Source organism: Melopsittacus undulatus, chromosome 10 (assembly GCF_012275295.1).
Source record: "Melopsittacus undulatus isolate bMelUnd1 chromosome 10, bMelUnd1.mat.Z, whole genome shotgun sequence".
Lineage (NCBI taxonomy): Eukaryota > Metazoa > Chordata > Aves > Psittaciformes > Psittaculidae > Melopsittacus > Melopsittacus undulatus.
This window is the reverse complement of record NC_047536.1, coordinates 1,471,563-1,483,648: the sequence shown is the minus strand read 5'-3', so window position 1 is coordinate 1,483,648 and position 12,086 is coordinate 1,471,563. Positions and strand designations below refer to the sequence as shown.

General features: G+C 36.7%; 1 protein-coding gene across 3 annotated transcripts in view; it reads right to left on the bottom strand.

Annotated features, from left to right (window-relative positions):
• The window catches only part of TENM2 (teneurin transmembrane protein 2), a 509,002-nt gene that overhangs the window by 317,875 nt on the left and 179,041 nt on the right, over positions 1-12,086 (bottom strand). The gene's annotated exons all lie outside the window — the stretch shown is intronic.

Here is a 12,086-nt window from a genome sequence, read left to right as displayed (position 1 = left end):
GGTTATTCAGACATACCTTCCAGAGCTGCATAATCAAGATGGATAACATCTGTCCTATAGCAGAAGCATTTCTCCTTTTAAAATCACCTTTATAATTTAACAAGCCTGAAGGTTCTGTTGAATTGCAAGAACTGAAGATAAAGATTTTAATGTTATTGTGAATCTGTTAATTTCTGGTTTTCATTTTCAAACAGTTATATCTACAACCCTCCGTTGTCCCCGCATCCCGAGTTCTAATCTGTGCTAACTACAAACACAAATCAAAAGATGTGAGAACTGTATTGATAGTTACAGCAAGCGTACTTTTCATTGACAGTAACATACTTTACTATTTGCAGACTAAAAATATTGGTTTTCTACATGAGGATTATTCATTTCTCACATCTCCACAATGCTACCTTACAATTCAGCTGTAAAACGAAAGAAATTACTCTGTTAATGTATCATTAAACTTAGTAAGCATCTTTTATATCCGATTTTTCCACAGTAATATTGCTCAGGCCCAAACCCCCACATAACCAACCACTTGTACTTTTTTCTCCTTTATGATTTGCACATCAGACACTCATCATCTTCAATTAAATGTAGATATGCACTGTGAAGACAGCTGCTTCAGGTCATGACAATAGGAAATTACAAGTTCCCAACTCCCCAGCTACACTAAAGGTTTGTAGGAATTTTACTTCTCCAGCAAGTTAACAGTTATTTTTTCTTGCTTTGTTTATTTTACAACCAGAGGCTTTTTCCCCACACTGTTAAGAGAACCTTCTTTAATGATATCAATACTATCTAACAATCTATGCAATGTTCGCTCTTCCATAGATCTAATGTTTAATTGCTTTTGCATGTCCCTGACCTTACTATTTTGGGAACAGAAATACAGCAAGAGAGGACAAACTGAGGTGATCAGGTAAATGAGTTTCCCAAATCATTAACACCATGAAGAGCAAGGATTCAGTATGTTACTTCAGCTTCATAGGATATAATTACATGTTTTGATTAGCAGATATATTTTCCCAGCCTCAGGTGTCAACAAGGGTTCAAGTGTATAACACGTATAAATGGGTGCTAATTTTACTAGTCATGAAAATGTGTTTCACTAATTACATTTATATCCTCTTAGCCAATTTTCATTTGATATTGCTTCTCTGTAGTACATCTTCCTGTTTATTTCCTTACAATGACATTTGAGCTCTTCCAAAAGACACAGTGATTCTAGAATTCAGTCGGCATGACAAGTTCCTTCACCACCGAACATCTGTCAGTCATGAAGAAGTAACAAGATTTGCAGAAGTCTATACAACTCTGTGGTCATTCATGTACCTCTGTGAATTGTATCCCATTTAGGATGTTATAATCTGGGATTAAAATAAACAGTAGTGCTCTTTCACGCAGGTGATTCTTGCTAGGAGTGTAAGCATTCCTGAATGCTGACACTAAGACATAAGGGAGTAAGCCTGTCTCAGGAGAGTGAAGCCTTTTTCCTTGCCTTGTGGTTTCCTGAAGTCTTTCATGTTTTGCTAACAGAAATGAGATGAGGACTCACAACTGAAAGCACTTTTCAGACAGCAGCATGGTCCAGTGTGAAGTGTCTCTGTTCATAGCAGGGGGTTAGAACTAGATTATCTTGAGGTCATTTGCAACCCTAACTAATCTATGATTATAACTAGTCTTAGAATGGTTTGGGTTGTAAGGGACCTTTACAGATTGTCTATTTTCATGTTCTAATCAAAACACTCTGGAAAATATCCATGGCCTTATGCAGTGCTGTTGGCATGGATGGGGAACAACTTTAAACCATGCAAGAAAAAACAATAGGCCAAGAAAAGGAAATTCCACAGTATAGCTTAAGGAGCTGCATGAATGCATATGATAAAATACTGGTTTACTCAGAAGTCTGTTCTTGCCACTGACACTTCAGAGCCCTTATTAATTATTATGAACATGACTAACTCAAAAACAATAATTGAGAGGAAAATCACACAGAAATCACTATCACATTCAGATGGTTTTAAGTATTGCAGAAGAATGCTAGTGCAGGGACTGGATTTACAAGCTTGCACATGGATTGATAGAATTACCAACAACTGTCAGACTTTAAAACCCAGAGTAAGAGTTTAATGTAAACACTTCCATAGGGAACAGCTTTAATGAACAAACAAACAAAAACCCCATGCTGCCAAGCCCAGTAAAGGTGATTTAAATTTCCCTTGTAATTATCCTGAAAGATTTTTTAATGGAATAAAAGCAACAGATTCTTTTTATAAGACCTGGTGATAATTTAGGCTTATTCAGTACATATAAAAATGCTGCCTCAAAGCCTAACTGGCACTCATCAAGTACCTGAGTATTGCTGAGAACATTTTTAAAGGCTACAGTGCCAGTATCCATACAAAAAAGGTAAAGAAAGGTAAAAACTTTCAAGTTGTAATAAGTACAGTGTGACAGGTAACTGAATCACGCAACACCTCACTGAAGCTGCATGCAAAGCTTATTACAAACTGTAAGCCTTAAAAACCAGTAAGTACACATCTGTAAATATGAGCATAAAACTATTACTGTACAGCTGGCACCACACAAGTGTGATTCTTAATTATTTCATTTTTAACTTCTGCTCCTTTGCATTGTATTACATATCTTCAGAATTGTCTGTTTGGATAGACAAATACAATGGAAGCAATCATATCTACGGTGAGAGGCTTCTTTTGCTTTACTCTAAAGCCTGGAGATCACTTTGCCTTTAATACTTGAAGTTTGAAAAATGGGAGCAATAAGGACATAAATTCAAGGATATTGCATGCATGTTCACTTTAACAGAGTCATAAGTACTATTTAGTTAATGGGAAAAACCTCTTTGTTCATATGGCCTTGCCAAAGGTTTTAGAAGCCTCATTTCAGAGGATATTCACACAGGAAGATAGGTGCATGTTTAAGTGTTTTAATCACCAGATTAAATTTGCATGTTCTGTACTTGTCTAAAAAAATTAAAAATACAGTTTTCTTTCATTAAAGTTATCCTTATGATATAGATAGTTTTCAACGAGGACAAACAAAAGCTCTGTGGATAATATAGAATTTCACATGTGTGAAGAATGTCCAAAAAACTTATTTTCCATTGTTTTAATTGTATATTCATCAAATCAAGTCAGCAGCCGTAAGAGAACAATGATACATTCACCCTTACGTTATGAACTCTAATACGGAGCCCCTTTTCAATCTTGACAACTTACACATTAATTTGTTCTGGGTTTCAGTGGTGTCTTTTATGCTATTTCTGTTAATAAGAGTAAGGTTATACATTGTACTTTTAATCCTCATCATTAGAAATGTAAAGCACAACATGAGCCAGAAACTGTAAGGGGGAGGGGGGGAAATAATCTTAAATATAAAGAGGTGTGGGGGAAGAAGCAAAGTTGTCCTAAACCTGCATGAATTAAACATCAATTCTGCATTTTCTTCAAAAAGGCAATTCACTACAGTTAAAACTTACCATTTAAAATTGCATACAAGAATATCTTAAAAAATAAATCAATGAGTTAAAGAGTATTTGGGCATCACAGACATAGTCACACAGAGAGTAATAGGAATCGAGCCCACAGCTTTCAGTTCCAATGCTAGAGGAAAAATAAACCAGAGGAAATCTCTACCCAATTAGTGATCATCTCAGAACACTCAGAGAGGATGTCCCAGAGGGGCACAAAGCAATATCTGCCTTTACAAAGGGAGGAGTAGGGGAGGAAAAAGAAAATTAATAGACCTGTTGGCTTAACTCTGATATCAAATGACAGGGAACCAAATGTTAAGCATGAATTTCTTAAAGATAAGAAATGAAGATAAGGAACAGTCAACATAGATTTGTTATGAGCGAATTAAAAACCAATTCAGATTTGTTTCCTTAGCTAAAAGGGATGTGGTTTTCTCAGAAAGAATTTTGACATCGTGTACCAAATGATACGTTTTACAGTGATTTAATCTTCACCATGAAAAGACAATGAAAAGATGCCTAGCCCAAGGCAGGACTAAAAAGTCATTCCTGAAAGATAGCACAGAGCATTTCTATCCGTAAGGACTACAAACTGGTTATCACAAGACACTGTGGTATGGAGACTGTATTTATTTATTGATTTAGTTTAAATTAACAACAGGTCTTTCAAAAATCACCCAAGAAATCAACATGTAAAGATCTGATCAAACTCTAAGGGAATAAAATCCAAGCACACATTTTGATTGTGCATACCACAAACATGCACCACGTTCAAAAATAATCTATGAATGGTGTATTATGATATAAATATTATTTATGACAGTTCTTACATAGAGATTTTCAGGTGAAAAAGAAGTGTTTCAGAAAAACATGAAGAAAAATGGGACTTGCTAGAGAGCCATAGAAGGGAAGCAATCCCCACTCCCCTTCACCTGTCAAGCTTCTCATGAAGGGACAAGGAAACAGATGATGTGCCACAGTTTTAAATTGCTACCTAACAGACCAAATGAAGAGGAATGCATCCTTCCAAAAGCCACAGACAACAGCCTTTTTGGGAATATGCTAAGAAAAGCTTCCCTACACATCTGTAAGTACACTCAGAGAACAGTGTTATGGATTTATTCTGTACTATCCTATTTGTCACAGATTTGGGTAGTACTTGCTGTGATGGTAAAACACTACCTTTGGCCTGGATGGGCAATCCCAGATTCTGAACTGTCAGGTGCAGAACTGAGACAGGGATGTTCCATGTGCACTACCTGCTCTGTTTTCTCAGGAGGGGATGAAGGGGTTGCCTGAAGAGTACACAGGTTCTGAACGTACAAATAAGCAACACTATGCAATTATTACAAGCCACGCTACCCCAGAGGCTAGCCTAGGCTTAAACACTGTGGTTTTTACCATATATTGTATGTAACTTGATTCTTTCTTAACACCTTCTAGATATATAAAAATGTGTCAGTCTCCATCTGCAGAGTAACACTGTGCAAATAATGATGATTTCAGAGCACGCAACAAAAAAATAGGTACTTGATTCCACTTATTTTTCACCTATAGAAGCCTAATTTCAAGAGCTATTTTCAAAAATAAAGACCTGACACTTTCTCTGAAGGATGAGGACCCCAACTCTACTGCACTGAAAAGTCCTATAGCAGATGTAAAGCTCCTTTCTCCTACTGTGCTGTACACCCAGTCTGCACATCAGGAGCTCACATAACTCCCGCTATATAACCTCCTTGCTATTATTTATTTCCCTAATTCACAAATTAAAATATTCAAAGAAAATATGAAAATACCATTACTTTGCTCAACCTAAACACACTTTTGATATACATTCAAGCTATTATTAGTTCATCTAGTTATTCAGAAACAACAGGATGTAAAAAGTGAATTCCTGGGTTATCACAGCATGCCTTTGGGTAGCATTATATAGCCTGGGAAGTGAAATAATCATCATAAAAATACATGGCCTGCCGTGCAGATGTTACTTTAACAAAATGAACTCTGTATTTAAAACTCAGGGAAAACAAAGAAAAGCTGATGAGTATTGCACTACACATGCAATGACATCACTACCACAGCTTTAGCAGCCCTCAAATTCCAAATCTATTTTTAATGCTAAACTGGCTCATAAGCCATTTCTATTTTCCTACCATGAAAATCATTGCCAGCTTTTGTCATGAGTTACGGTGTATTATAAGGACTTCGGTCACGAGAAACATTATTTACAAACACCCAGGTACTCCTGAGCACCCCTAAAGTAAAACAAAAAACCCCAAATCCAAAACAGCCCCCCAGCCAACCAAACAAAACCACTCCTTTAACACTTATACACTTAATACACATAGCAACTACCTGGGCTGTGCATTTCTGAAAGGCAAAAAGCCTCAAGCTTATTTTCTCCTTTTCAAAGAGAAATAAAAAGTATTGAGAGAAATAAAAGGAACAGAAATTATATAATCCGTTTTTCATATGCATTTATCTCATAGCAATGTTATGAAATACATAAATCTATAGATAACATAACACTCTCTACTCCTGTTAGTAGTATTTACACAGGAAGTGTATTGCAGAAGCATGAATATTTTCCATAATTAATACATAGAGTTACATGTGGTTCGTTGCTTAGTTATTGATGAAAACATTTAATTTAATAAAATTCATCCTTTTCCTCTGTATTCCTGCTCCACATTCCATTGTCACTAATTACAGCACCTTCCCTCTCACACACAGGGAAACCTGCCAAGCAACTCCCTCTGGAGTCAATGTCATGGCTACTTTTCAGATTACTAGGGGGGAGTATGTAAACCGCACTGCCAAGTACCCTACCCATAGGGATTAAGTGTGTCATTTCAGAATCCAGAGTCTCAGATAAGTCAATCTGAAGTCCTCTTGCCCCACTCTGCTACCTCAGTCAAGTCTTCCCAGCTGGGAGGTATTCACTTTATACTCTGCTGTTGTCACAGTTAAACTGTGAATGCTTATGTTTTCAACAAGAGTTCAGAAAAACTGATGTTATCTGTTAGCCAATGACATACATCTGCAAAAACATCTATCACCCTCTTTCCTTAATGCTCATTTAGAGACACACCTGCACTGAGCTGTATCTTTTATGATTTCTTATGTCTCACTAGTTTATGACATGTTAAAACAAAACCAAAGCATTCATTCCAAGCTGGTTTTGGTCATAGTTTGCTCACACAACTCCTTTAACTCACCTGGCATACCTCAGTTAGAATGACATTTGCAATTACATGTAAAGCAGGAGCAATGTATTTTTGTTGGTCGTTTCCATCCACGGAGCAATCTCCAGAAGAGGTATGTGCAGCATAAGAGCTACAGCAGACTTCACAAAAATAGAGTATCTTCCTTTATTAAAGGCAATACCTTACACCGAAAGAATCACAGTCATGACTTCACATTAACAGCAAAGCCACCCTGCAGTGGTTTTGGTACACCTATGGTACCTGCCCCTTTACTACAGTTCTGCAGAGAAGCTCAGGCATCAGCTCTTGATCGTGTTACCTTCTGTTTGGCATTGCTCATAAACAGTAACCTCAGTTTGTACAGTGCATTTCCAGGCTTTTCCATTACTCCAGTTGCACACCAGCACCCTTCCACTACAGCCACACTTGGCCAAATCTAAGCAGCAGCTAAGAGTATTTGCCCAAAAGGAATTATTTAGGCAAAAGCGCAGTCTTCCACCATGATATCCAACTTCACTGAATGAAAAGTTCTTATCTACCGAAGTTTGTCATTTACTTCAGTGGAAAGATGACTTCACCACTGACACAATACAGACTCAGCAAGCTCTGTAACTAAGAGCTACTACTACTGTGTATCTGCAGCAGAGAGAAATATTACAGGTGCCCTTTTTCTTCGCCATAAACTCACAACACAGTCAGGAAAAGAACTAACAAAGAGTAAGGAACAGATGAGAAAAGCAACCAGCATAGAGGTAATTCTGCATCCTTAACGGAATATTACTGTATTGAGCTAAATATCACATTTTATCTCCTTACTGTTTTCAGAAAAAATAACTGAAATTTAGTGATCTTAGACCCCATTCCAGGATAAATATAGAAGTGTCACAAGTCTCTTTTTTTGAATAATTGTGTGAAACTTGTTTCAGTATATTTTGCATAGAATCTTCTTTATTGTTTCAGTAAAAATTAAGTAATGACAAATGTTAAGGACACAATAGCTGCCAAATACCTCATCACAGCAGTGGACATCTTAGCACATTTCCAGACATCCATCAAAGTTACAACAGAGGAATGATGAGCAAAATAATAATTCTAAATATTTCAGAAGTCAGTATTCGACTGAAATTTAATTTCACTTAGTCAGGAATATTCTCTTTGTCTTGGTAAAAGTAGAATCCATAGTTTCTCATGAGAAAAATAAAACAAATGCAAAGATACTGACAAGTGAGCAGCAGTTTCAAAATACAGAGCTAAATAAAAGACAAAACATTCATCACCAAAAGTGATGATTCCCAACTCAAGCTTCTCTCCAGCTGTTCAGATGTGTACATACAGAGAATAAAATAACTGCAAGGCTGTTTTTCCTTCCTTGGGGAATTGCTGTCTTTTCCATCACTAAAAACATTACTTCAAGCAATTGTCACATCTGTAGATCTCTTTGCCTCTCCCTACCCTTTTCTAAACAAAATATAATTTCAAGCTTGAACTAGAACAGTATAAAATAGAGCAAATTTGTCACTAAATCTTACATTTGACAAAATTCCTTCATACACACACATTTTAAAACGCAGATTTAAAAAACAATTTACGCCCTTGAAGTAAAATCTATTATCTAATGAGGTATGTCAACCTGTGCAAGACAAAGAAAACATTATCATCTTCCCTAACTCACCATGTTCATAAACTTATACTATTTAATGTGACTTAAGGACAAATATATGAATAGTTTAGAGAATATACTTGTTGGTTGGAATGTCTCAAATGTTCTTTATATGTTTTAATAGCCCTTTATGGAGTACTGCAAACACAGAATGAAGTTTTGTACATAAGCAGGATTTTTCATCAAAACCTTATGAGGAGCTGAACTCATTCAGTTACAGAGACTATACTCTTGTTCCACTATATTCAGGCAGCCCATTACCAAAAGAGAAGTACACTAGCAAGATAAAGGACAAGTGAATGTTCTGAACTAAATAATGTCATCTCCAAGAAAGGAACCTTCCTTTCAAGGAAGCAACAAAGTGATGTACAAACAGAACTGTGCAAACCTTTATGATTCTACTAGTGTTTGCTCAAAACATGTCATACTGAAAAAAGGACTTGTCCTCTACAAAGTATCGATTTTTGGCAATGAACTCTGACACATCCAATATCTTCCTGTCTCCCTGAAATTTTAATATAAATGGAAAAGTCTGAACAAGCAGACATATGTATGGATTAAGAGTCAGGAAGATCAGCTAAGGCCTGATTCTCCAGTTTTGACATCTGAATGAATGTAATCTCTCAAGTTTTAGTACACTATGGCTGGTTGTGCCAAAGAGAGGATTTTTAATGAAACAACATGTTTATCCACATAAAACATGTGCAAATAGATGATCTGACTTGCATTCTATGCAGAGCATGCAAATACACGAAGCATAAGCAAAACTGGGAAGAAGTATGGAAGCAACGATACCCATAAACTATACGTAAGATGAAGTACAACTTAACACAAAGGTTTGTACCTGAAAACATTCCTCCTATTACTGCAGCAGTTTAAGTATCCTACTATTTTACATAGCATTCTCCTCCACCAGTTTCATATAGCTTTACTCATATTCTGCCATGCAAACACTTGACATTAAGAAAACTCCAAGTGTAGACTGTCAACCTGCTTCCTTGCTGCACTAGTGAATGTTAAAAGCCTCTGAAATGGCCTATTGACACCACCCCTCCCTTCTGAACCTTGGAGACATAATGATGCTATAATCTATAAATCTCAGTGCTTCTTTAACAGTTCACAGAATAATCAAGTTAGTTGGTCCTCATACATCCCTGTAATTGTATTCTGATACGCACTGGAATGCAGTAAAGATATTGTTAAAGGAGTTCACTGGTGAAGATCAGAGTTAGCTGGAAAACCCAGCTGTCAGAGCTCATTATTTCCAACAGATTTCCTGACAGCCTGCCAGAATTTGCCTTATAAATGGTTCCATGCTGTCTTAAGAAAGAAGAATTCCCAACAATGCCTACAGGTTGCAAACTCCACCTTACCTTGCTAAGGCATCAGCTGATCAGAGAACCTGACAGACCGCTCCAGGTCCATGCTGAATAATGATGGAACAACTGGGAATGTCATTTCTTACCCCAACTGGTATGTTTTGGGCAGAGAAATGTTACAGAAGTTTCTATTTTCCAGAAAATTTAAAACCAACCTGACTTTTCACACCGTGTTGGAAGAAGATTAAAATCAAAGAGCTAACTGCAGATTTGAATGAGCTCAGTGAACATAAGTCATATGTTCTTTGCTGTGTACAAATTCTAATAATAAATAACTTAGAGACATTCTTTATAAAGCTTGGTGAACTAAACATGGCCTATATTTGTTAATGCAAATACAGATACAACTAGATACATCTCCTCAGAAGAAAAGCAAGCTAAGGAGACTGGGAGAGCATTAAAGCTATGATAATGCAAGCAATACTCATCTCCTCAAGCCATTGGTTTGTCAATGCAAAACCACAGAAAAAGACACTTTCAATCATAGCAGGATATAAAGTGAGAATTACATAATATTTCACTTAATTTCACAGGTTCAAAATAAACTTTGGTAATCATATTTCACTGATAAGATCTAATTTTAATGGGATCTTCACACTAAAATACACACATTGCTTTGGTACAGAATTGCTACCACATGCTTGCAGATGCAAGAAAGGCTTACAACAGTGCAATTTAGTGGAATCTCAGCAACTAAAAACAGAGCTAGTGTTACATATTGAAACACAACACAACAGCTTTTAAAGATTGTAGTAAACCTTTCTTAATTTCATGATGACAGTGAAAATAAACATGCTATACTCCCCAAAATAGGAGGATTGTAAAGAAATAAAGCAATGACGTGCCCAAGTAACTCACTCACAATCCAGGAGGTGGTTTGGGTTTATTTAGAGATCTCCAAAAAGAATGCTCACATTTCAAACTTATCTCCCCATTGTTTCAACTTGGTAGCAAATGTTGCACTGCATCGAATGCTCTAAATGTAACTTGAAGTACTGGAAGAAGGATGAGAGATTTCCCAGTTTGTTGTGCAATGTAAGAAACCAATAGTTTCTGTTTATCAGAAGAGCAGTTTAAGCTCAAAACAGAATACATACACAACAATTAACTACATGTGAATATTCAAAGATTTCAGTTGGCTGGACCACTGTATATAATGATTCCTGTATACTGAGCTTCTAATCCACAACACAAAGTCAGAAGTATCTCAAGGAGACCTACGGAAATACTAATGTCTTTCCTACTTCAGACAAACTTCCTTTTCTCTTCCTCAAAGAATGCAAGCTTAGCCATCCACAAAAAGCCAACTATTAGCTAAGAAATTCTCCCACACAGGATTCTATGTGCAATTGAAAAAACAAATGTAGCTTTTTGTGAGCATCTACAGTGCTCGGAATGTACTGGAGTTCACGCTTACACGCATTCATTTTTACTAAGATTCATTCCCACCTCTGTTGAAGAAGGATAACTCACTTTTTGAACAAGACTAAAGGTGAAAACCAAAGCAGCACAGGCTCATATCTAAAGCTGAATTACATAGATAAGTATTCAAAATGCCTTTCTGGGAAAAATTAGACAAGCACTATAACTAAACATAGACATTTTCCAATGAAATAAATCAGTTTCATATTTACTTCCTCTTTTATGATAACCAAATCTACCTTTTATGATAAAGTTTCTAACTTCCAAATGGTTGGGAACCCTCAAGAAAGATGGTGAAAGATACAGAATTAAGTAGGTATGGTTGAAAATACCAATCCCTATCCAATCCTTCAGTTACTTACACTTTTGAATGAATTCCTAAGTTTCTCAAGTACCATGAAATACCATGAAAACCCCAAACCCACCTGAATTAACATGCCAAATAATTTTTGTGGTATGCACTTTGATTACCTACTGCATTAAACAACCTGTATAATACTTTCTCTCAAACATGCTTTTCAAACATCCATATCTAAAGTTCTTAATTCTTCCTGTTTAATTATCCCACTGCACTCCACAAGCAAAGTGTTTTCTCCAGGTACTGGGCTAGCCATTTTGCAAATCTGCTGGCTTGGGCAAGTCAGAACGAAGCAAGCTTTAGTCCATTACTATGACAGGTAGTGCTCTTACTAACAACTGCTTTTTACTCCCTCTGACAAATGTGCTCTGTGCCATGGCTGACGTTTGTGTAGTAATCAGGACTGATGGATAGGGACGCTGGTGCTGCCGAAAGTGCCCCCCATTTTAATGTGAGCGATTTGTCAAATGTGCTGCTATTGCACTGCTGTCAGGCACAGCCAGGAAAGCACTCTGTCATCTCTCCACCAACCAAGGTCACTTTGGCAGGGACAGGAGAGCTCTCCAATGAAATTTTC